Here is a 24,675-nt window from a genome sequence, read left to right as displayed (position 1 = left end):
AAGCAGAGCCCCCGAGTCTGGCTTGCAAAAGCGGAGGGGCCGGGCGGACTGTGTTCCGACAGCAAGCGCGACTTAGCGTCTGGGAGGTCATAAATTAACAGCTCTGCTCGGAAAGCGGGAAGGCTGGAGGACAAAGGGAGGGAGAGCTGCTGAGCCCCCTGACAACAGAGCTCAGTTTGGTGGGGAACAAAGGCGCTCGCCAGCGCCATCTCCCCCGCCCATCCCCCAGCCGAAATCCCAAAGGGAACCGGTTCCTGCCAGGGAACTTGCTCGCTCCGCGCAAACACCCAACTCTGCGCTTCGGCGGAGCCAAACCTCCGGCAGCGGATCTGACTCCCTCCCGCTGCCACAGGGCCCCTCCTGAAGTGGATCACCTAAGGAGAAGCGATCTAAGCCTGCCCCTCCTGCCCCCGAGCACCTTGCCTACCCACCCCAGCTAATACGCCAGATCCCCAGCATCACAAGCCTGGCAGGGTGCAAGTAGCCCAGACGAGCCACACCACCCCACAGTGAATCCCACCCCTAGGAGAGGGGAAGAGAAGGCACACACCAGTCTGACTGTGGCCCCAGCGGTGGGCTGGGGGCAGACATCAGGTCTGACTGCGGCCCCGCCCACCAACTCCAGGTATACACCACAGCACAGGGGAAGTGCCCTGCAGGTCCTCACCACGCCAGGGACTATCCAAAATGACCAAGCGGAAGAACTCCCCTCAGAAGAATCTCCAGGAAATAACAACAGCTAATGAGCTGATCAAAAAGGATTTAAATAATATAACAGAAAGTGAATTTAGAATAATAGTCATAAAATTAATCGCTGGGCTTGAAAACAGTATACAGGACAGCAGAGAATCTCTTGCTACAGAGATCAAGGGACTAAGGAACAGTCACGAGGAGCTGAAAAACGCTTTAAACGAAATGCATAACAAAATGGAAACCACCACAGCTCGGCTTGAAGAGGCAGAGGAGAGAATAGGTGAACTAGAAGATAAAGTTATGGAAAAAGAGGAAGCTGAGAAAAAGAGAGATAAAAAAATCCAGGAGTATGAGGGGAAAATTAGAGAACTAAGTGATACACTAAAAAGAAATAATATACGCATAATTGGTATCCCAGAGGAGGAAGAGAGAGGGAAAGGTGCTGAAGGGGTACTTGAAGAAATCATAGCTGAGAACTTCCCTGAACTGGGGAAGGAAAAAGGCATTGAAATCCAAGAGGCACAGAGAACTCCCTTCAGACGTAACTTGAATCGATCTTCTGCACGACATATCATAGTGAAACTGGCAAAATACAAGGATAAAGAGAAAATTCTGAAAGCAGCAAGGGGTAAACGTGCCCTCACATATAAAGGGAGACCTATAAGACTCGTGACTGATCTCTCTTTTGAAACTTGGCAGGCCAGAGAGAATTGGCACGAGATTTTCAGGGTGCTAGACAGAAAAAATATGCAGCCAAGAATCCTTTATCCAGCAAGTCTGTCATTTAGAATAGAAGGAGAGATAAAGGTCTTCCCAAACAAACAAAAACTGAAGGAATTTGTCACCACTAAACCAGCCCTACAAGAGATCCTAAGGGGGACCCTGTGAGACAAAGTCCCAGAGACATCACTATAAGCATAAAACATGCAGACATCACAATGACTCTAAACCCGTATCTTTCTATAATAACACTGAATGTAAATGGATTAAATGCGCCAACCAAAACACATAGGGTATCAGAATGGATAAAAAAACAAGACCCATCTATTTGCTGTCTACAAGAGACTCATTTTAGACCTGAGGACACCTTTAGATTGAGAGTGAGGGGATGGAGAACTATTTATCATGCGACTGGAAGCCAAAAGAAAGCTGGAGTAGCCATACTTATATCAGACAAACTAGACTTTAAATTAAAGGCTGTAACAAGAGATGAAGAAGGACATTATATAATAGTTACAGGGTCTATCCATCAGGAAGAGCTAACAATTATAAATGTCTATGCACCGAATACCGGAGCCCCCAAATATATAAAACAATTACTCATAAACATAAGCAACCTTATCGATAAGAATGTGGTAATTGCAGGGGACTTTAACACCCCACTTACAGAAATGGATAGATCATCTAGACACACGGTCAATAAAGAAACAAGGGCCCTGAATGAGACATTGGATCAGATGGACTTGACAGATATATTTAGAACTCTGCATCCCAAAGCAACAGAATATACTTTCTTCTCGAGTGCACATGGAACATTCTCCAAGATAGATCATATACTGGGTCACAAAACAGCCCTTCATAAGTTTACAAGAATTGAAATTATGCCATGCTTACTTTCAGACCACAATGCTATGAAGCTTGAAATCAACCACAGAGAAAAGTCTGGAAAACCTCCAAAAGCATGGAGGTTAAAGAACACCCTACTAACGAATGAGTGGGTCAACCAGGCAATTAGAGAAGAAATTAAAAAATATATGGAAACAAACGAAAATGAAAATACAACAATCCAAACGCTTTGGGACGCAGCAAAGGCAGTCCTGAGAGGAAAATACATTGCAATCCAGGCCTATCTCAAGAAACAAGAAAAATCCCAAATACAAAATCTAACAGCACACCTAAAGGAACTAGAAGCAGAACAGCAAAGGCAGCCTAAGCCCAGCAGAAGAAGAGAAATAATAAAGATCAGAGCAGAAATAAACAATATAGAAACTAAAAAAACTGTAGAGCAGATCAACGAAACCAAGAGTTGGTTTTTTGAAAAAATAAACAAAATTGACAAACCTCTAGCCAGGCTTCTCAAAAAGAAAAGGGAGATGACCCAAATAGATAAAATCATGAATGAAAATGGAATGATTACAACCAATCCCTCAGAGATACAAACAATTATCAGGGAATACTATGAAAACTTATATGCCAACAAACTGGACAACCTGGAAGAAATGGACGAATTCCTGAACACCCACACGCTTCCAAAACTCAATCAGGAGGAAATAGAAAGCTTGAACAGACCCATAACCAGCGAAGAAATTGAATCGGTTATCAAAAATCTCCCAACAAATAAGAGTCCAGGACCAGATGGCTTCCCAGGGGAGTTCTACCAGACGTTTAAAGCAGAGATAATACCTATCCTTCTCAAGCTATTCCAAGAAATAGAAAGGGAAGGAAAACTTCCAGACTCATTCTATGAAGCCAGTATTACTTTGATTCCTAAACCAGACAGAGACCCAGTAAAAAAAGAGAACTACAGGCCAATATCCCTGATGAATATGGATGCAAAAATTCTCAATAAGATACTAGCAAATCGAATTCAACGGCATATAAAAAGAGTTATTCACCATGATCAAGTGGGATTCATTCCTGGGATGCAGGGCTGGTTCAACATTCGCAAATCAATCAACGTGATACATCACATTAACAAAAAAAGAGAGAAGAACCATATGATCCTGTCAATCGATGCAGAAAAGGCCTTCGACAAAATCCAGCACCCTTTTTTAATAAAAACCCTTGAGAAAGTCGGGATAGAAGGAACATACTTAAAGATCATAAAAGCCATTTATGAAAAGCCCACAGCTAACATCATCCTCAACGGGGAAAAACTGAAAGCTTTTTCCCTGAGATCAGGAACACGACAAGGATGCCCACTCTCACCGCTGCTGTTTAACATAGTGCTGGAAGTTCTAGCATCAGCAATCAGACAACAAAAGGAAATCAAAGGCATCAAAATTGGCAAAGATGAAGTCAAGCTTTCGCTTTTTGCAGATGACATGATATTATACATGGAAAATCCGATAGACTCCACCAAAAGTCTGCTAGAACTGATACAGGAATTCAGCAAAGTTGCAGGATACAAAATCAATGTACAGAAATCAGTTGCATTCTTATACACTAACAATGAAGCAACAGAAAGACAAATAAAGAAACTGATCCCATTCACAATTGCACCAAGAAGCATAAAATACCTAGGAATAAATCTAATCAAAGATGTAAAGGATCTGTATGCTGAAAACTATAGAAAGCTTATGAAGGAAATTGAAGAAGATTTAAAGAAATGGAAAGACATTCCCTGCTCATGGATTGGAAAAATAAATATTGTCAAAATGTCAATACTACCCAAAGCTATCTACACATTCAATGCAATCCCAATCAAAATTGCACCAGCATTCTTCTCGAAACTAGAACAAGCAATCCTAAAATTCATATGGAACCACAAAAGGCCCCGAATAGCCAAAGGAATTTTGAAGAGGAAGACCAAAGCAGGAGGCATCACAATCCCAGACTTTAGCCTCTACTACAAAGCTGTCATCATCAAGACAGCATGGTATTGGCACCAAAACAGACACATAGACCAATGGAATAGAATAGAAACCCCAGAACTAGACCCACAAACGTATGGCCAACTCATCTTTGACAAAGCAGGAAAGAACATCCAATGGAAAAAAGACAGCCTCTTTAACAAATGGTGCTGGGAGAACTGGACAGCAACATGCAGAAGGTTGAAACTAGACCACTTTCTCACACCATTCACAAAAATAAACTCAAAATGGATAAAGGACCTGAATGTGAGACAGGAAACCATCAAAACCTTAGAGGAGAAAGCAGGAAAAGACCTCTCTGACCTCAGCCGTAGCAATCTCTTACTCGACACATCCCCAAAGGCAAGGGAATTAAAAGCAAAAGTGAATTACTGGGACCTTATGAAGATAAAAAGCTTCTGCACAGCAAAGGAAACAACCAACAAAACTAAAAGGCAACCAACGGAATGGGAAAAGATATTCGCAAATGACATATCGGACAAAGGGCTAGTATCCAAAATCTATAAAGAGCTCACCAAACTCCACACCCGAAAAACAAATAACCCAGTGAAGAAATGGGCAGAAAACATGAATAGACACTTCTCTAAAGAAGACATCCGGATGGCCAACAGGCACATGAAAAGATGTTCAGCGTCGCTCCTTATCAGGGAAATACAAATCAAAACCACACTCAGGTATCACCTCACGCCAGTCAGAGTGGCCAAAATGAACAAATCAGGAGACTATAGATGCTGGAGAGGATGTGGAGAAACGGGAACCCTCTTGCACTGTTGGTGGGAATGCAAATTGGTGCAGCCGCTCTGGAAAGCAGTGTGGAGGTTCCTCAGAAAATTAAAAATAGACCTACCCTATGACCCAGCAATAGCACTGCTAGGAATTTATCCAAGGGATACAGGAGTACTGATGCATAGGGCCACTTGTACCCCAATGTTCATAGCAGCACTCTCAACAATAGCCAAATTATGGAAAGAGCCTAAATGTCCATCAACTGATGAATGGATAAAGAAATTGTGGTTTATATACACAATGGAATATTACGTGGCAATGAGAAAAAATGAAATATGGCCTTTTGTAGCAACGTGGATGGAACTGGAGAGTGTGATGCTAAGTGAAATAAGCCATACAGAGAAAGACAGATACCATATGGTTTCACTCTTATGTGGATCCTGAGAAACTTAACAGGAACCCATGGGGGAGGGGAAGGAAAAAAAAAAAAAAAGAGGTTAGAATGGGAGAGAGCCAAAGCATAAGAGACTGTTAAAAACTGAGAACAAACTGAAGGTTGATGGGGGGTGGGAGGGAGGAGAGGGTGGGTGATGGGTATTGAGGAGGGCACCTTTTGGGATGAGCACTGGGTGTTGTATGGAAACCAATTTGTCAATAAATTTCAGAAAAAAAAAAATTAAAAAAAAAAACAAAAAAAAAAACAAAAGGGATCCTTTTTGCCTGAGGTCTATCTCTAGCAAACAAGGAGAAATTATTGATCCCCAACTTGTTATGCAACCCTGCACTCTTCATAGCAGGAGATTAAAAAGACTAAGATGTCTTCTCTGTCCTCAGGAGCCTTGCACTGTAGTTAATGTTGACAAGACTAACTTATTTAAACCACAAAGCAAAATAAGAGACAATATGAAGTTGAGTCTAAATTATACAGAATGAATTATAAATGCAATAATATCCCAGGAGTAAAACCGATTAGTATGGACTAGAGTAGTTAGGCAAGAGAAGAGGCATAAACTAGAACTTGAAGGATGAGTAATATTTGAAGAGCCACGAAGAGGGCATTGTGAGACATGGCAAATTGAATGAGCAGAGAGGCAAAGGCCAGAGGCCAAAAAGAGGGAGCAGTCATTGCAGCCTGCTGCCAGGCCTATGAAGGTTAAAGACTAATGTCAGGAAGCAAGTGTTGGAAGGAAAAAAAAAAAAAAAAAAATATATATATATATATATATATATATGTATATATATGTGTGTGTGTGTGTATGTATACATATATATGTATATATATATATGGTGTGTGTGTGTGTATATATATATATATATATATATGGCAGTGCTTAAGAGCAGGGACTTAGGAGTCACAAAATTTGGGCATGTCTTCATGCTAGCTTTGTGACCTTAGACAATTCCCTTCACTTCTCCCTTCTCCCTTCTTCTTCCCTTCACTTCCCCATTTCCTCGCCTATAAAATATGGTTGATAATATCTACTTCATAGTTTTTCTGCAAGATTAGAGAAGACAATAAATGTGAAGCACTCAGCACAATGCCTCACACATGTTAATAATGTAATAAATGCCATTTCTAGTAATAGTTGTACTGGTAAAAATAGTAGTAGAATAATCATGTTTGATTGGAGTATCACAGACACACAAATAGAACAGGCTGCAGAGATTATTTTATCAAGGCTCCTCATTTAAGAGGTAAGATAACTGAAGTCTGGAGAGAAAAGACAATCTGCTTAATCTTTCATTGGCTGACTCAGAATCCACTGTTCTTTCTACCTCACCTGTCATATTAAGCATTCCTACTTCCAAAATAACTAGTTGTTGGTGCTCTTGAATATGCTATAATACTGCTAATTTGGGAGTCTATTTTAAAGGATTGCTGAGTGTTAGCTGCCTCCAGTCAGAGGGAGGATATGAGAAAGCCAAATTCTACAAATAGACATTTTCAAGCCTGCAATAACCACTCCACCAAGAGTAGAAGCTGAACAAGACCACTACGAACTCAAACTCATTTGCCTGGTCTTCCTCCAGGTCAACTTTTACCCATCTTTCATCTAGAAAAATTCCACTTTGGTCGCCTGAAGTTTAAACTAGGTCCATTAAAAATCTCTTACACATATTTGAGGGTTTTTTTAATGCTCTGTAATTTCTCAGCCCTGCAAATATATGTAAAAATAATTTCACAAAACACTTGGTGTGATTCCTAATAAAAAACATTCTGAAATGCAGATTCTTTAAGGAGCTGGTGCAGTAAAGGATCAACAAACCATGTTCTTATATTGCCCCCTTCCGGCGGATGGCTGAAAGAGAGAGTCTTGCATGGTTTAAGAAATTAGCTCAATTTCATTTCAAATAAAATCTCTCTTTTGTAATCTCCTTGCCCCAGCCCTGTTGATAGGCAGCTGTAGGTAATTTCCTTGCTGGAAATAGTTACCCTGGATGAATAACTCATTAATGTTAAAATGAAAATAGCTTTGGTGCAGTAAGTAGGGAAAAAAATTACTCAGCTGTCTGCATCAGGCAGGATCACTGAAGCTGGGAAGAAACAGAACCTGTTTCTTGGTTTCTGAGAATGGATGGTGGGAAATTTCCTCAGGTGCTGAGTTTAGCTAAATCATAGGAACATTCCATTAAACATAAGGTAAGCAGCATGAATACCCATCTGAGCTTTCTTTTTTGGTAAGAGGGAAGGAAAGTTTGATTTCTACAATTTTGTAACTAGAGATCAATTTGTAGAATAAGTTTTAGCCTCTGATAGATCTTTCTTCCTGAAATAGGATTTTTAAAAAATCTTGAGGGAAGACTTAGGCAGGTATAATCCCTCTTCATCCAATCTATTAGCTATGATAAAACAGGTTATGCCACAGTGACAAATAACCATAAAACCTCAGTGCCTTAATCCAAAAGTTTATCTCTCACTCACATTGAATCCCCATGACCAAGGCACATTGTTCTTATCACACTGTATTGTAATTGCCTATCTGCCTGCTTTTCATAGCAAACCATGGACTATCTTTGAGTAGAGACTACGTCTATTCAGTTCTATGTTGTATCCCCATTAATTAGCACAACATCCAGCACATAGGTGCTTGAAGAATATTTGTTGAATAAATGAAAGAATGAATAGATGAGTAAGAAGCAAACTAAATACCTCTGGACATCATTTCAGGAGCTCTGGTTTCTCCTTCTCCCTCTCTATACTTGCAGGTAGAAACCACCTACCACATCCCATTTTAACATTAGGGTTTTGTTACCTTGTTCCCCTAGGCTTCTGCCATGGTACCATGCCCATGTAATTGTGTGATCTCCTTTAAAGGTCTTCTTAGGGGCACCTGGGTGGCTCAGTCGGTTAAGCGTCCGACTTCGGCTCCGGTCATGATCTCGCGGTTTGTGAGTTGGAGCCCCATGTCGGGATCTGTGCTGACAGCTAGGAGCCTGGAGCCTGCTTCGGAATCTGTGTCTCCTTCTCTCTCTGCCCCTCCCCCACTTGTGCTCTGTCTCTCTCTGTCTATCAAAAATAAATAAATGTAAAAAGAAAAAAATTTTTAAAAATAAAAAATAAAGGTCTTCTTAGTGAGCCCTTGACAAACTGAGGGTGTGAGTCAACAAGGGTGGAAAGTAAATATTCTTAGCAACCAGGCTTTGTAATGCTTTGATTGGGAAGAAGGTGATGGATATAGGACACAGGTCACTGGAGCCCTTAGAGATAAGCTGCTTGGAGAACCACGTCACAAAATGTTGCAAGCACAAAGCAAGAGAAATCAAAAAGGTAAGACCCAATGAAATTACAAGGAAAAAGCAAAAAAGAAAAATACTCTAGGTAGGAGGAAAGGAAGAGAAGAAAATGGAACCTGAAGATGTGACTACTCATCAAAACAAAATTTATCCATAAATCTTACCAGCAGAGTGGAAGGTTCCAGGAGACCTTTAACCCTTCCCTGTTCTCTTTTCTTTCTGTGCCTCTCCACTTTTTATCCACCAAACACTAAATGAACTTACACTGTGACCAACTATCTTGAAACCCCTTCCCTAAAAACCTTTTTTCCTGACTGCTTTTTAGCAAAAGCCCTTTTAGCCTTTATTCATTGATGGATACCACGCTGGCAGCCATGGCTCTCCATATTCCTAAATTAAGACAAACAATCCTCCATGTATTTATTATTTGATTATTATTTTGCACCTAAGACAAGATAGAGAGTATGTGTAGAACTGCAAAAGGTGCTGGGACATAAAAATCTCTGAGCCATAAATCTTGAAGCTTAATAAGAATTGTACCAAGCGGTACTGAGTATGTGGTTTTGGAAAAGGAGGAGTTCTATAGACCATAGCCTTATCCTTAGTACTTAGAGACTGAGGAATGGCTTACAACTTGTACTGAAACATAGAGCTACTAGCCCCAATTCCTTCCTCCTTCCTGGCCCAATGCACCTGATCATGTATCTCCAACAGAAAGTGCCATTCCCCACCCCCACCGCATGGTTAGAGGGAGAACTGCACTGCCATTGGGGCTTATATTTGTCTGACCTTTTGCATACTCACATTAGGCAATGATGACTATTTCTGGACTGCAAAATACTAACTGAAGAACAGATAGATTATATAGTGTGCCTTCTAAATGGCATGTTGCTATGGTTTCTCACTGAAAGAACAGAATTCTCACCATTAGGTCATCTGAAATTTGCAGGATTGCACCAAAATGTTTCTGCAAAGTAATGGACTGTCCTTTGCACACCATTCCATCTATATGATCAAATCCAGTCTCAAATTATCAGGGAACATGATATTTTTGTGAAAGAACGTATTTATTGAATGCAGTAGGATTTGCAGGACATTCAGTCTAAAATTTAGGCACTGACCTTTGTTGATAAGGGACCTTTCCAGTATTTATTATCCATGTTCTTTGTGCCAAAAAGCTATTAACTCTGAACCACTGGGCATGCCAGTGGGCACACAGAACTCCTGTGCTTACAACCCTCCAAAAGATACCCACTGCTCGTAAGATAAAATCCAAATCCTTTTGCGTGGCCAATCGTGCTTAGTCTGGTCAAACCCTGGACTACTCTATCCTTACCTCATTTCACCCCATTCTTCCCCCACCCCCAGTTCACAATCTGTTACACTCACCTTTTTCTACTTCATTCAAGGCTTCCTATAAAACATCACTTTTTCCCTACATAGCAAAGTACATGCTATTTCTTTTGCTTGGAATGCCCTTCCTCCATTCCTGGCCTACCTGAACTCTCACAAATCTTCCAGGCCTCAAATTAAATACCACATTCCCCAGATACACATCACCTCAACCTAAATTAAGTTGCCATTTATGCCTTCTGACAGAACTCTGCACTTCCATTTCAGAGTGTGCATCAATATTTGAAATTAGTTGTATATTCTTTTTTATAATGTTTATTTATTTTTGAGAGAGACAGAGACAGAGCATGAGCAGGAGAGGGCAGAGAGAAAGAGAGGGAGACACAGAATCCAAAGCAGGCTCCAGGCTCTGAGCTGTCAGCACAGAGCCTGACGCAGGGCTCAAACCCACAGACTGTGAGATCATGACCTGAGCTGAAGTTGCACATTTAGCCGACTAAGCCACCCAGGCTCCCCAATATATTCTTGATTAATATATATCTCCTACACTAAAAGAAAGCCTTGAAGTCATGGGTTAGGTCTTTTTGGTCTGCTATATTTCCAGCACTTACTATAAAACTTAGTAATAGGCATTCAATATTGAATGAATGAAAGAGCCCACTTACTTCAATGCCATTTACTTAGTAATTAGGAGGGTTTGAATGTCTATTTACTCACATATTCATTGAGCAAGTATTAAAACTGAGGAAAATTCAAAGAGGTCTTGCCCTCAGGTAGCTTATGAATAAATATGGAGAAATATGCTAGGGAAAACAAATGAAACAGTAACTTGATTGGGACATGTTTCCTTGACTCCTGGGAACCTAACAACAATCATGGATAATGAATGCCCACACATTGCAGAGTTGTACTAGACACATCTCTGAAGAGCTTGCTAAAAGATAACCAGTCTACTAATAACACCTGGTTCACCAGAAACCCCAACTAGGATAAAAGAAGCCCAGAGATTCAGTATGGAAGAGAGAGTACATGAGGGATATTTGTGGGAATAGAGTGCTGTGACATTTATCCCCTCTTTCTTCAAACCACATGAAGGTCAGCAAAAGAATCCTTTAAGGAGACTGGAGAATACAGATCCAGAATGTTTGGGGGGAAAGGGAGGCAAGAGCTCACACAGGAAGTTAGCTGAACCATCTTGAAAGGATTCCTGATTCAAGACAAATGGAACACCAGGAATGCACTGCCAATGGGCAGGAGCGAAGAGGATGTCAATAGACTTAGACAGCAGTGCTTGTTCTTCATAGGACATCCAAAAGGTCCTTACAAGTGCCCCACAATAGAAAGAGCCAGAAGTTTACCCTTGTGATGAAAGAAAGCACCAGTAATTAAATTGACCATCATCAGACAAGTAGTAATATTTTTCCCTTTCCCTGTACATTCAGCATACACACACACATACACACACACACACACACACACACACACACACACATACACACATTCATACACAGTCTATGCTCAACCCAAGAAGAGACAGAGGCAGCAGAGTGAATGGAAGGATAAGGTAAAGCAAAGGGAAACAAATAATGAACCACATAGAACTTTCCCAGTGGCAGACTGGGGAATCAAGGGTCAGGACTGGAGGGAAGAGAATAGATAGAGAGAAAATTTGAATTGGACAAGAGATTAAAGTTTTGATTTAGGGTGTACTAGAATTCACAATTCCTGATAATTAGACTGTTCGAATACCTGAAAGTATGTGATATTTACTAAAGGTATCTTCTGAGTTGGAGAAGGTGACCCAGAGTCTAGTTGAAGGCTGTGCTTGGAAAATAACAACACTGATTACTGATTATACCTTCTCAACTCCAGTCTGTCCAATAAACCAACCATATAAAACAGAAAATTATAAGTTCAATTGGAAGTGATCTATAAAGAACTTGTCAAACTCAACACCCAAAAAGCAAATCACCCAGTTAAGAAATGGGCAGAAGACATGAAAACACACTTTTCCAAAGAAAGCATCCAGATGGCTAACAAACACATGAAAAGATGTTCAACATCACTCATCTTCATGATAAGATACCACCTCACACCTGTCATAATGACTAAAATTAACAACACAAGAAACAACAGGTGTTGGTGAGGATGTGAAGAAAAGGAAATCCTCTTACATCATTGGTGGGAAAGCAAACTGGTGCAGCCACTCTGGAGAACAGAGTGGAGGTTCCTCAAAAAAATAAAAATAGAATTACCCTACAACCCAGCAATTGCACTATTAGGTATTTACCTAAAGAATAAAAAATACAGATTCAAAGCGGCACATGCACCCCAATATTTATAGTGGCATTATCAACAATAGCCAAACTATGGAGAGAGCACAAATTTCCATCAACTGATGATTGGATATATATGAATATTGCTCAGCCATCAAAAAGAATGAAATCTTGCCATTTGCAACAATGTGGATGGAGGTAGGAATGTATTACGCAAAGTGAAATAAGTCAGTCAGAGAAAGACAAATACCATATGATTTCACTCATATGTGGAATTTAAGAAAAAAGACAGATGAACATATGGCAAGGGGGGAAAGGAGACAGGGAAACAAACCACAAGAGACTCTTAGTGATAGAAAACAAAATGAGGGTTGGTGGAGTGAGGTGGGTGGGAGATGGTCTAGATGGGTGATGGGTATTAAGGAGGGCACTTGTGATGAACACTGGGTGTTGTATGTAAGTGATGAATCACTGAATTCTACTCCTGAAACCAATATTTCACTGTAGTTAACTAACTAAAATTTAAATAAAAGAAAAAAGAAAAAAAATAAGCTCAACTGGAAGAGTAAAAATAAAGTACAGTAGGCTATCTGAATTGATATAATCAACAAACACCCTTCTCTGCTTGGGAAATAACTTAGCAACCAAGGTTCTAGGAATATTAGAAATAATAGAATCATACTTGTACCTATTATATATGTAAAATGTATTCATATTTTCCTCTTCCTTCAGCAGAAATTATTCATGAAAAAGATAAATTTCTCATCAACTCCCAGGAAAATTGTGCATCCTACCATTGTGAATAATTCAATAATTTTTGTGAATGTAAAATGACAATATATTACATCTGAATATGTTGTCCTATGCAAAGAGCTCCAATGACAAATGTCTCTCACTCAAGCATAACCACCCCGGGTAATTGGTAGAGAAAATTTTACAAGCCTTCCATTTTATGAGCAAGGAATGTAAGACCAAAATAGGGTCTCACATTATGACCCACCACCTACTTTTGTATGGCCCATGAGCTAAAACTGGTTTTTACATTTTTAATTCATTGAAAAAATGAAAAGACAAGTAATATTTCATGACATGTGAAACTGGTGTTATTCAAATGTATAAATAAAGTTTTATTGAAACATAACCAATGCCATTCACTTACATATTGTGTATAGCTGCTTCCACACTGTAATAATAGGAATGAGAGGTTGTGACAAAGACCATACATCTGGCAAAGCTTAAAATATTTACTATTTTCCCATTAAGAAAATATTTGCTGATTCCTGCTCTAAGAGGTCAAATGACATCTAATTTCAAATGCTTAGTTAGCTGCAAAATAGTCAGAAAAACACTGTTCAGGACAAAAATCATCTCACTATATTTCCTATATAACAACAAATATTGGTAGTGTTTACATGTTTTTCTCCCTTCTATTGGGCCACCAAATTTTCTTCTGGAAAACAAAACTTCACAAAACTCAGAAAGTCTTTGTTCAGAATGCCCTTCCCCCATATTTGGCCTGCCTTAACACATACAAATCTTCCAGGTCTCAAGTTGAATACCACATCCTGAGATACTGATTACCCTAATCCAAACTAAATTTCCTTTTATGCCCTCTGACAGGATTCTGCACTTTTTCCTCAGAGCACTTATCAAAAGAGTGCCATGAATGGGCAAGAATTTAACAATCGTACAATCCAGAAGTCAGCAAACTTTGTGCAAAGGGCCATATATTAAATATTTTAGAATTTTCAAGGCCATACAATCTCTGCAGCAACTATTCACATCTGCCACTATAGCACAAAAGCAGCTATAGACAATACCTAAATGAGTGAGCATGGTTGTGTTCCAATAAAACTTTATTTATTGGGCACCTGGGTGGCTCAGTCAGTTAAGCATCCAACTCTTGATTTCAGCTCAGGTCATGATTTCACAGTTCATGGGATCAAGTTCCATGTCATGCTATTAGCACAGAGGCTGCTTGGGATTCTCTCTCCCCTCTCTGCCTCTCCCTGCCTTGCGCTCTCTAAGTAAACAAATAAACAAACAAACTTACAGAAAAAAAAACTCATTTGCAATAGGCAGCTAGCTGGATTTGGCCGGAGAATTGCAGTTTGCTCAACCCCTGACATAGCTCATACCTTAGTTTCATTGGATTTTTTGCCCCCTGGAACTTATCACAGAACCTGACTTAGAGCAGACTTTTACTTAATAAATTTCTGAGAACTAAATGAATAAAGCAAGAAAGAAGGAAGAGAAGAACACAGGGACACAAGCAAATGTACTCACAGTCGTTTCTTTGAAACTGTTCAAAATATAGTTAGGGACACAAGCCACACACAAGTAAAAATATCTCATGGTAAAAAGCAGTGTACCCAAAGTGGCCCAGATACTGCGGGCCATCTGAACTCAGAAGAAGGAGACATCATAGGTAAGACTGGATTTGACTGCATACTGAAATGTATTGCTTGTTTTCATTTGTTTTTGTTTTTGTTTTGTTTTGGTGGGGGGGCGGGGGAAAGGGGTGGCATTAATTAAATTTGTATAAAAAGGATCATCACATACACATAAAAACTCACTACTTTTACTTGTTTATTTTAATTCCAGTATAGTTAATCTAAAGTGTTTTATTAGTTTCAGGTTGTACAATACAGTGAGTGATTCAATAATTCTATACATTACTCAGTGCTCATCATGATAAGTATACTCTTTAATCCCCTTCACCTATTTCACCCCTCCCCATACCCACCTCCCTCCCGGTAACCATTAGTTTGTTCTCTATAGTTAAGAGTCTGTTTTTTGGTATGTCTTTTTTCTTTGTTCGAAAAGCTATTTTTTAAATTAATTTAAGTTTATTTTTGAGAGAGACAGAGAGAGTGGGCGGGGGAGGAGTAGAGACAGAGGGAGAAAGAGAGAATCCCATGCAGCATCTACACTGTCAGCACGGAGCCCAGTGCGGGGCTCAAACCCAGGAACCATGAGATCATGACCTGTGCTGAAACCAAGAGTAGGATGCTTAATTGACTGAGCCACATAGGTGCCCCCAAAAACTCACTATTTTTAAAACACTATTTTTAAAACACGACATAAATCTTTTTGTAGAATAAGAAACCCTTGAGTGGTACATATAATCATTTTTGTTCTAGGATTTGGATATGTTAGGTTTTCTTAAGACATGGCATATTTTTGTTTGGAAGCAATAGCATCCCAAACAAGGAATTCTCTTAGGGCAGTGGTTTTCAAACTTTAGGGTGCTCAAGAATCACCTAGAGAGATTTTAAGCATGCAGATTCCTGCATCCCACCTTAGATCTTCTGAACCAGAATCTCTAGGTTACAAACTGGGAATGTGCATCTAAAAAAATTCTCCCCCATGTAATTCTTCTGCAGTTAGTATGTAGAGAACACTGCATTAGGCTCTTGCTGTCATGGAAATTGAACTTCTGTATCAATGGTAAAGATGTTATGAATTCATGGGGAAAACACTTTTTAGAAGAGACTAAATGTCAGTATGTCAAAGTCCATTGTTTTCAGGCTAATTTTTTCCAAGTGTGTATTTTTTGCAGTATCTTCTAGATACTGATCAACTTCTAAGATTTAAAATTTTCTGTCTTCAATTGGCAACTAATACATTAATTTAAAGGAGGACTATGTGTTAATGTCATTTGCCTTCTTTTTTAGATTTCTCAATGCATTAATTATGCCTTTAAAAATTAGAAAGCTTATACATTCACCAACTATCCTATGAAGTTACGGAAACAATGTGTGTTGTTTTACTTTGAAGCCATTTTATACCCTTGAAATATCAAACCATATTTTAAATATATACAGTATCATGAATTCAGAATATATTTTATTAATATTTGGTACACGCAAATTGGTGACAGGGTCCACTGATCATCATTACTGATGAATGTATGCCAGACACCAACAGGGATCTCAGTATTTAAGAACTTAAATATTTCATTCTCCCCAGCAAAATGTTTCCTACTACAGGAAACATGTCTAGCAAAATGTTTCCTACTACAGAAAGACATTTTCAACCATCAGGCTGGCAATCCTTGATCACTAGACTGATGTATATTATTAGCATGTATGAAGCCAACACATGCTTATGAAGATGCTCAGGAATAAAATCTCCTTTGTTCCTCCCTCCTGGAAAGAACCAATTCTTCATACTTTAATGTGAAAAGATCTGGTGCCATAATGAGAAAAGCTAATTAACTGAGCACTTACTATGTACCAGACACTTTAAATATCAGTATCAATTTGTCGTCATTTACAGTCTGTGATGGAGGTTCCATTATCATCTTCATTTTACAGATGAGAAAACTGGAGATTAACTGTCCAGGGCCACACAGCTATTAAGTAACAGAGATGAGATTTGGACTTGTGATCATCTGACTCCAAAGCCTGTGCTACGTGATTTCCCAAAAATTATGAGATCCTTGTGAGCTGGAATGAGCATCAGGCTGAGAGCCAAGAGATAAATGTTCTTGTCTCAGCTGTAAGTAACTGGGTAGTTTTGACCATGATATTTCCCCTCTTTGGGTTTCCATTTCCTCTTTTACAAAAGTGGTGATTAGACTACTAGATGAATAATAAAATTGCTTCCAACACTAATATACCATGATTTAAGAGCAGCCACTTTGCACAAAAAAAAAGAGGACTAGAAGACAATGGGAGCCATCTGGATGTGGAAATGATGAATGGCAAAAGCTGTTGAAGGGGATAGTCTCAGATTAGCATTCAGTGCCACAGGGTCCACACACCATAGTGCCAGTCTCCTGCAAATTGCCTGCAGCTGCACTGATCTAGAGGCCATTTAGAGTGCAGAACCCTTAACAAACTGTTCAAGGTATTTGGTCGTGGGTTTCCCAGGAACCCATCTAGCCCCATAAAATTACACATCTTGTGATTTTGCCAACTTTGCTGTTAGAAGTGGAACAAAGTTTCCTTGTTTGTTTGTTTGAACTCAATTATCACTTCATTTTGCATAGAAAGGATGCCTTTGCAAATTCTTTCTTGAGTAGCTGATTGTGGAGGATTTTCACATCAGGCAAAAAATGAAAACCCTCTAAAGAAATAATGATGATGAGAGAAAAGCCACAGTATTCTCATAATCCACATGTCTGCTTCCACTTCTATAGGGGCATGCTTCCAACACTCATGCCCCAATCCATAATGCTTTCCTCAAGGTTTTTACAGATATTTAGGGATTTATTCTCATTATTACTACTTACTCCTATGTGGAAAGCCTACAGAAATCTCATTCTCACTCATTCTAACCTCCCAATGGCCCTTTTTCTCTATGTCCTATGTTAACTGTAAGTTTCCCAGTGTATGATTCTCACAAAGCAGTGTTGCAGATGACCAAAGAAGGTTCCATCACAGCATACAGAGCAGAGCAAACAGTTCTAAATCTAATATGACACATCCCCGTTCTTAAATTTTTCAAGCCATCTTTGCCACTGGGAATTTTTCAATATTTGTATTTTGTCTCAAAGTCCTAGCCTCAATTGTTATGTTGTTTGACCCTTTCCCCCAGTCCCTGGCTCCCGTTGAGATACTCTCTCAAAAGTCAAATGCCTGTAAAGTTCTTCTGCAGAAAAATTAGCCATCCATATTGCCATCTCCTTCCAAACCATGTCCACAGCCTACTTCTTCACACTCCCAAAGAACTCTGCCATTGGCATGCTAATTTACAGAAAACCACCTGGAACATCATTTGCTATTACCCAGTGGTACAAATATATTACTCGAAAATAAATCGGGCCCCATATAGTCCAGTATCACACAGTATATTACCCAAAGAAAAAACGTAATTCTGATTTTGACTTTTCAAGTATTCAAAAAGATTCCTTAAAAAAAAGAACTCACCACATCATATCTTAAAATTCTTGTCCCAGTTCTCTGCATCCCAGTGCTCATGCTAATTGCCCCAAAGTCTTCTCCCCAACTGCTGATTACCAGAAGGGAGGTGAATGGGGGAGATTGGTGAAATAGGTGATGGGGATTCAGGAGTGCACTTGGGATGAGCACTGGGTGCTGAATTACTATACCATACACCTGAAACTAATATAACACTGTTAACTATATAGGAATTAAAAAATAAATAAATAACAAAAAAAATTTCTCCCCATTCTTCACTCATTTTCTGAAAGAAAACAAAATTTTTTAACAACCCAATATTCCCATCCTCACAGACACTCCTATTTTCTCATTTCCCTCCCAGACTCCCTTTTGTACCAGCATTTTTTTCTTTGCATATTTTAATTTTGCAGTACCTCTCAGCCCTTTCTGAAACAACCACCACCCCACCTCTGGTTCCCTGATTGATCTGATCCCCAGAATAGGTAAAAGCAGAAGAGGGAGTGTGGGCAGGAACAAAACTGTCAGGTTCAGGTACTGGGAAAGAAAACAAAATGATACTCAAACATCGTGAATTTTTGCCCCTTATAAATTACAATTTGTGAATGAATGGAAACAAGACAACAAACGAATTGCAGCTGAAATCTTGCGTTGACAATAATTGTACTTGGAGTTCTTAAGACTTCAAAAAGACAACATGCCAGAAACAAATTAAAGTGCTTTTTGACATAGTAAAATAAAAGATACGACTGCAAAGAGGTTTAACTTGAGAATTGTACCTGAAAAATGACAGCTGTGAATTGATCTGATGCAACAACAACTATTAAGGGAACCAAAAACAACTATTTGCTACAAATGCAAAAGAATAGTATGAATGGTATATTTGTAGCTCTAGGCAACATTCAGGCAATGGAACAAAACAGACCCAAAATCCAGTCCAACTGAGTATTGACAGCAGAATGTAAATGTATGAGAGCTCTTAAATCATTGATAAAACAACAAAAGACTCGGACTATCTTCATCAAAATAGGACATTACAGTAGCTCCACTTACCTTCAAGGGCTACATTCAAAGACCCCCAGAGAATGCCTGAACCTATATATATAGTCCTAAACCTTATCTATACTAAACCCTTATATATACTATGTTTTTTCCTATACACACATCTGTGATGAAGTTTAATTTATAAACTAGATAGAGTAACAGATTAACAGCAATAATTAATAGTAAAGTAAAACAATTATAACAATATAGTATAATAAAAGTCATGTGAATGTGGTCTCCCCCTGCCTCAAAATATTCTGTGCTGTTCTCACCCTTTTTCTTCTTGTGATGATGTTGGATGATAAAATATCTGTGTCCTGAGATGAAGTGAGGTGAATGACATAGGCCTTGTGACATAGCATTGGGCTCTTATTTGCCTTCCAGCAATATATTACAAAGAGGATCCCCTGCCCTTGGACCACAGTTGGCCATGGATAACTGAATCTGCACAAAGGGAAACTGCATATAATGGCGGGGTGGGGGGGGGGGGACTATTGTATCATAAAAATATGAAAAATATGAAGAAATACACAGAATGGACAGGAAGGTTTAAATCTGGCCATCTAACTCCTCTACTGTAAATGCTTAAATTTTTTTAAGTATACTTAAAATCAAGACCAACCATTGATACTACCTATACACTGTGGATGGCCTGGATCCTTCTGCCTCTCCAGCAGTTTATTTCATCTCTCTCTCCTCTCCCTTCATCTCTAGGTTCCAGTCAGACCTCCTGGTTTTCTTCTACCATTGTCTTCTAGACACAGGGCCTTTGCACATATTCTTATGTCTTTCTAGATGCTTCCCCACACACACACCCCTCCTTCAACTAGTTCTCATCTACTCATCCTGCAAACAAAAGCTCAACCTGCACTTCTCAACTAAGTGAGTTCACAGATGGAGATATATATATATATATATATATATATATATATATATATATATATATAATGTTTTTATATATATATATATAAACATTCAAATTAAACAACAATAAAAATATTATCAACTCTAGCAGGAGCTAAAAATTTTTGTGAAAGAAAAGAAAAATAAGATACAATACTTGTGGTATTATGAATATAATACCACATGGCTGAGGCATGAGTAGTGTTTACAGACAGCGATCCCATTGCTGAACACTGAGTTTTCTAGCCAAAATTATGACAGAACTATATTGAGTGAGTGAAGGATCAAGAGAATAATTATGTATGTGAAGAGGAAGGGGTGAAAGAGAGCTAAATCTTCATCTTCCATAGCAGAAAGGCCACCAAAAAGTGCCTAAAAGTGAAAAAGCAAGACATAATACTGAAAGCCTATTATTTAGAACTTTGAAGATAAATACCACAAGAAATAGCTGGAAAGGTTCAAAGTATTTGCCTCTAGAGGACTGGGAACGGGGGAAGCAGGAAATAGGGTTGGGAGGTGAACAAATCTTGAAAAATTAACAAATTTGAAAACAAATCTTAAAAAATTATTTGAATCTTAAAGCCAGGTATGCATATAACTTTAATTTTTAAATGACAGTATTTTTTAAAAGCAGTTAATGTGCTAAATGGAAACTAAAATATGAAAGATACAATAAGATAGGGGTGAAACTAATGCATATTTTAAGAACTTAATCTCCTAGAGCTGGGCCACCAATTTGATCTTCTCTAGTAATGTACTCTGAAAGAACTTTTAGCCAAAAATCTTGTTCACAGAAAAATAAAAATCTCAATGATTGCAATTAGCATCTTACGTCTAAAAAGGCATCCTCATTTAAAATTGTTCATTGGTAAGCCACTGGTGGAGCTTCCAGAAGTATTAGGTCTCCGGGAAGGGCCTATCTAGAAGAATTTTCTCCCCAAAATGCATCAGGACAACCAGTGATATTTCCATTTAAATGAAAATATGATGTTTGATGGCCCATGTATATTATAAGGCAATTATTTCTGATACAGAAAATAATAAGAAGGTCATGCTCTGTACAGAAAATGCATTAGCTTGATAATTGGGAGAAATGAGCTTTGGACCTGTCCTGTCCAAATACTAGTCATTGGCTACAATGTGGTACTGAGTATCTGCAATGTTGCTCTCCAAAAGGAGATATTCTATAAATGTAAAATATGTAATGGCTACTAAAAAATTTAAAATTGCATATATGGTTTGCATATTTCTGTCGGACAATTCTGCTCTAGTCTTCACTTTTTATTCAGTGATTGTATGGTGGTGATACCAAATGCAAGTCACTTACCTTCATTGGGCTTCAATTTTTTTTATTAATGTTTATTTATTTTTGAGAGAGAGAGAGAGAGAGAGAGAGAACATGAGTAGGGGAGAGGCAGAGAGGGAGACACAGAATCTGAAGCAGGCTCCAAGCTCTGGCTGTCAGCACAGTCTGACATGGGTCTCGAACCCACAAACTGTGAGATTATGATGACCTGAGCCGAAGTCAGACACTTAACCAACTGAGTCACCCAGGAGCCCCTAGGTTTCAATTTTAAGTGTGAAATGGGGGTTGAATAGATGTCCTCTAAAGTCCCTTCTAACTCTAACATTTAATGATGGTAGAATCCTAAAGTGTGATAGACTAATGAATTCCAGACTCGAAAAGACATGATTCCTTCACATGGCTCACCCCACCGTGCTGAGCTTCCCTCCCACCCACCATCAACCCCATCCAGACATTGTTACTAAATGCTGCCTACACTAGTTGCTGATATATATCCTGTGTGAAAAGCCTCACACTTATTTCATCACATACTAATCCCTGCATGATGAAACCAGTGTTATCACCAGGTTTGTCAGATGAGGAAACTGAGACTTAAAAAGGTGGCTTGACTTGAGAAAATCTCAGAACGAGGATATGGAGGAGTCATGATCCACATTCCTCTGTATCTAACACCCAATTCTTCACCCATGTGCTCTGCCCATCTTTACAGAAACCAAACTGGTTTTCTGTTGGCACTTAAAAGATAGCCTTAACTTTTTGAGTCATTACACTTCTCCTATGTTATTTTACATCGCTGCCTTCTCAACTCCTGAAAAGGATGATTAATGAACAGTATGTACCATGACATTCTGAACTTCTGTGTTGCTTGGTTTAAAATGAATATTATACTTTTGGGACACCTGGGTGGCTCAGTCGGTTAAGCGGCCGACTTCAGCTCAGGTCATGATCTCACAGTCCATGAGTTTGAGCCCTGCGTCAGGCTCTGTGCTGACAGCTCAGAGCCTGGAGCCTGTTTCAGATTCTGTGTCTCCCTCTCTCTCTGACCCTCCCCCGTTCATGCTCTGTCTCTCTCTGTCTCAAAAATAAATAATGTTTTAAAAAAAATTTTTAAGTGAATATTATACTTTAAGGTTTCCCTATAAAATAATGTGAAGTGGTTGACAATAAATATCCAAAAAGACATACATATGACTATTGTCCATTTCAGATCAATAATTGGAATAGTTATTCCAACATTGTTGTCTTAATTAAATTGTCTTGGGAGCCTACAATGTATTTCTCTGAATGCCTGTAGCACAAAATTTCTTTTTCTTTATGTATTGTTTTTGTCTTACAGAGAACAAGATACCAAAAGGATTCAAGAGTCAAGCTGAAGAAACTCCTAGTGGCTTAAGATGGGACAATTTGAACATGAAATAACAATAACAACAACAACAACAACAATAATAATAATAATAAATGACTCAAATATAACAAATTTTTGAAAAATCATACTGAAAAAAACTTCATTTATCATGACTGGAATTTGCTATGTCACCAACGCACACTCTAAAAATTGACAAATTAAGGGAATAATTCAAGCATTTAGGCCAACTTTCCTGTATGAACTGTTATTTCAAAAAAGCTAATATTGGCTGAATAAAAAGTCTTTTACAGAATATTTCTAGCTAACAAATGCAAAAAGAGTGATAAAATTAGAAAATCACCATTTTGCAACCCTTAATAAAATAATGGGTCAGGGCAACTATCACCACAGATGCTAAGACCATTAGGTGAAATTTGGTGAAAAACTTTCTAAGAAAGATCAAGCTGATACTATCTAAAAGCAGAACATTCAAAAGTATGTATCTCTCCATGTGGTGTAACAAAGAGTACAAATCACTTGCTCTGAAAGAAAGAAAGAAAGAAAGATGCAAACAAACTTTAAAAAATAAAAACCAAATATAATGTGTACACCTTGTTTGGACCCTGATTCAAACTAACTCAAAAAAAAAAAAAAAACCACTCGAAATAATCAAGAAAACTTAAATATGGACTGGGTATTATATAATGTTAAGAAATTGTTAATTTTGTTAGGTACGATAATGGCATTGTGATTGTGTTAAAAAATGTCTTTATATCATGATTGAAGAAATAACTAGCAACTCAAGTTAGATGACATGATATTTGGGATTTGCTTTAAAGGATAATATCCCAGAAAAAAAAAAAAAAAAAAAAAAAACTCCACTAATGTAGCAGTAGTAATAGGAATGGGAAATAAACTATGGCTAACAAAATGTTTTATAATATGGAAATCGGATGTTAGATAAATTAAGGTTCATTAGGTTTTTCTATTTCTATATACATTTAAATTTTTCCATAACAATAATTTAGGTCTTGGGGCGCCTGGGTGGCTTGGTCGGTTAAGCGTCCGACTTCGGCTCAGGTCATGATCTCACGGCCCGTGGGTTCGAGCCCCGCGTCAGGCTCTGTGCTGACAGCTCAGAGCCTGGAGCCTGTTTCGGATTCTGTGTCTCCCTCTCTCTCTGCCCCTCCCCTGTTCATGCTCTGTCTCTCTCTGTCTCAAAAATAAATAAACGTTAAAAAAAATTTTTTTTTTAAAAACAATAATTTAGGTCTCAAATAATTTGGAACCAAGTCTTACGAGTGAAGGTTAATTAAAATGCATTGGGCGCCGAGGTGGCTCAGTCTGTTAAGCATCAGACTCTTGATTCTGGTGCAGGTCATGATCTCACAGTTCATGAGTTTGAGCCCCAAGCAGGTTCCACGCTATTTGCATGGATTCTCCCTCTCCCTCTCTCTCTCTGCCCCTCCCCCACCTGCTCATACGTGCTCTCTCTCTCTCTCTCTCAAAATAAATAAGTAAACTTTAAAATATGTGTTATTTCATTTTGGTTGAAAATTATGTTTCTACCATAATGAGTGGTTTTCTTTGTGTTTCTGAAGCCAATTTCAAAAGAGGAGAAGTGGGTTTTGATTACCATTCTAGGTAACCTAGGGAAACCAGGCCTCCACACACTTTGCTTTCCTTATCAGTCAATAAGAAGTTGACTTTACCGCCAAGGTCTTTTCCAGTGCTATTCCAGAGTTGTTAAAATAATAGGATAAGAGAGTGTTTTTTAATGCAATAATAATTACTTTATTATACAAGTATCCTTTCTTAAATAATTTAAAAAACA

This window comes from Prionailurus bengalensis, chromosome A1 (genome assembly GCF_016509475.1).
Source record: "Prionailurus bengalensis isolate Pbe53 chromosome A1, Fcat_Pben_1.1_paternal_pri, whole genome shotgun sequence".
NCBI lineage: Eukaryota > Metazoa > Chordata > Mammalia > Carnivora > Felidae > Prionailurus > Prionailurus bengalensis.
The sequence above is the reverse complement of the archived record's forward strand: the minus strand, read 5'-3'. Positions refer to the sequence as shown.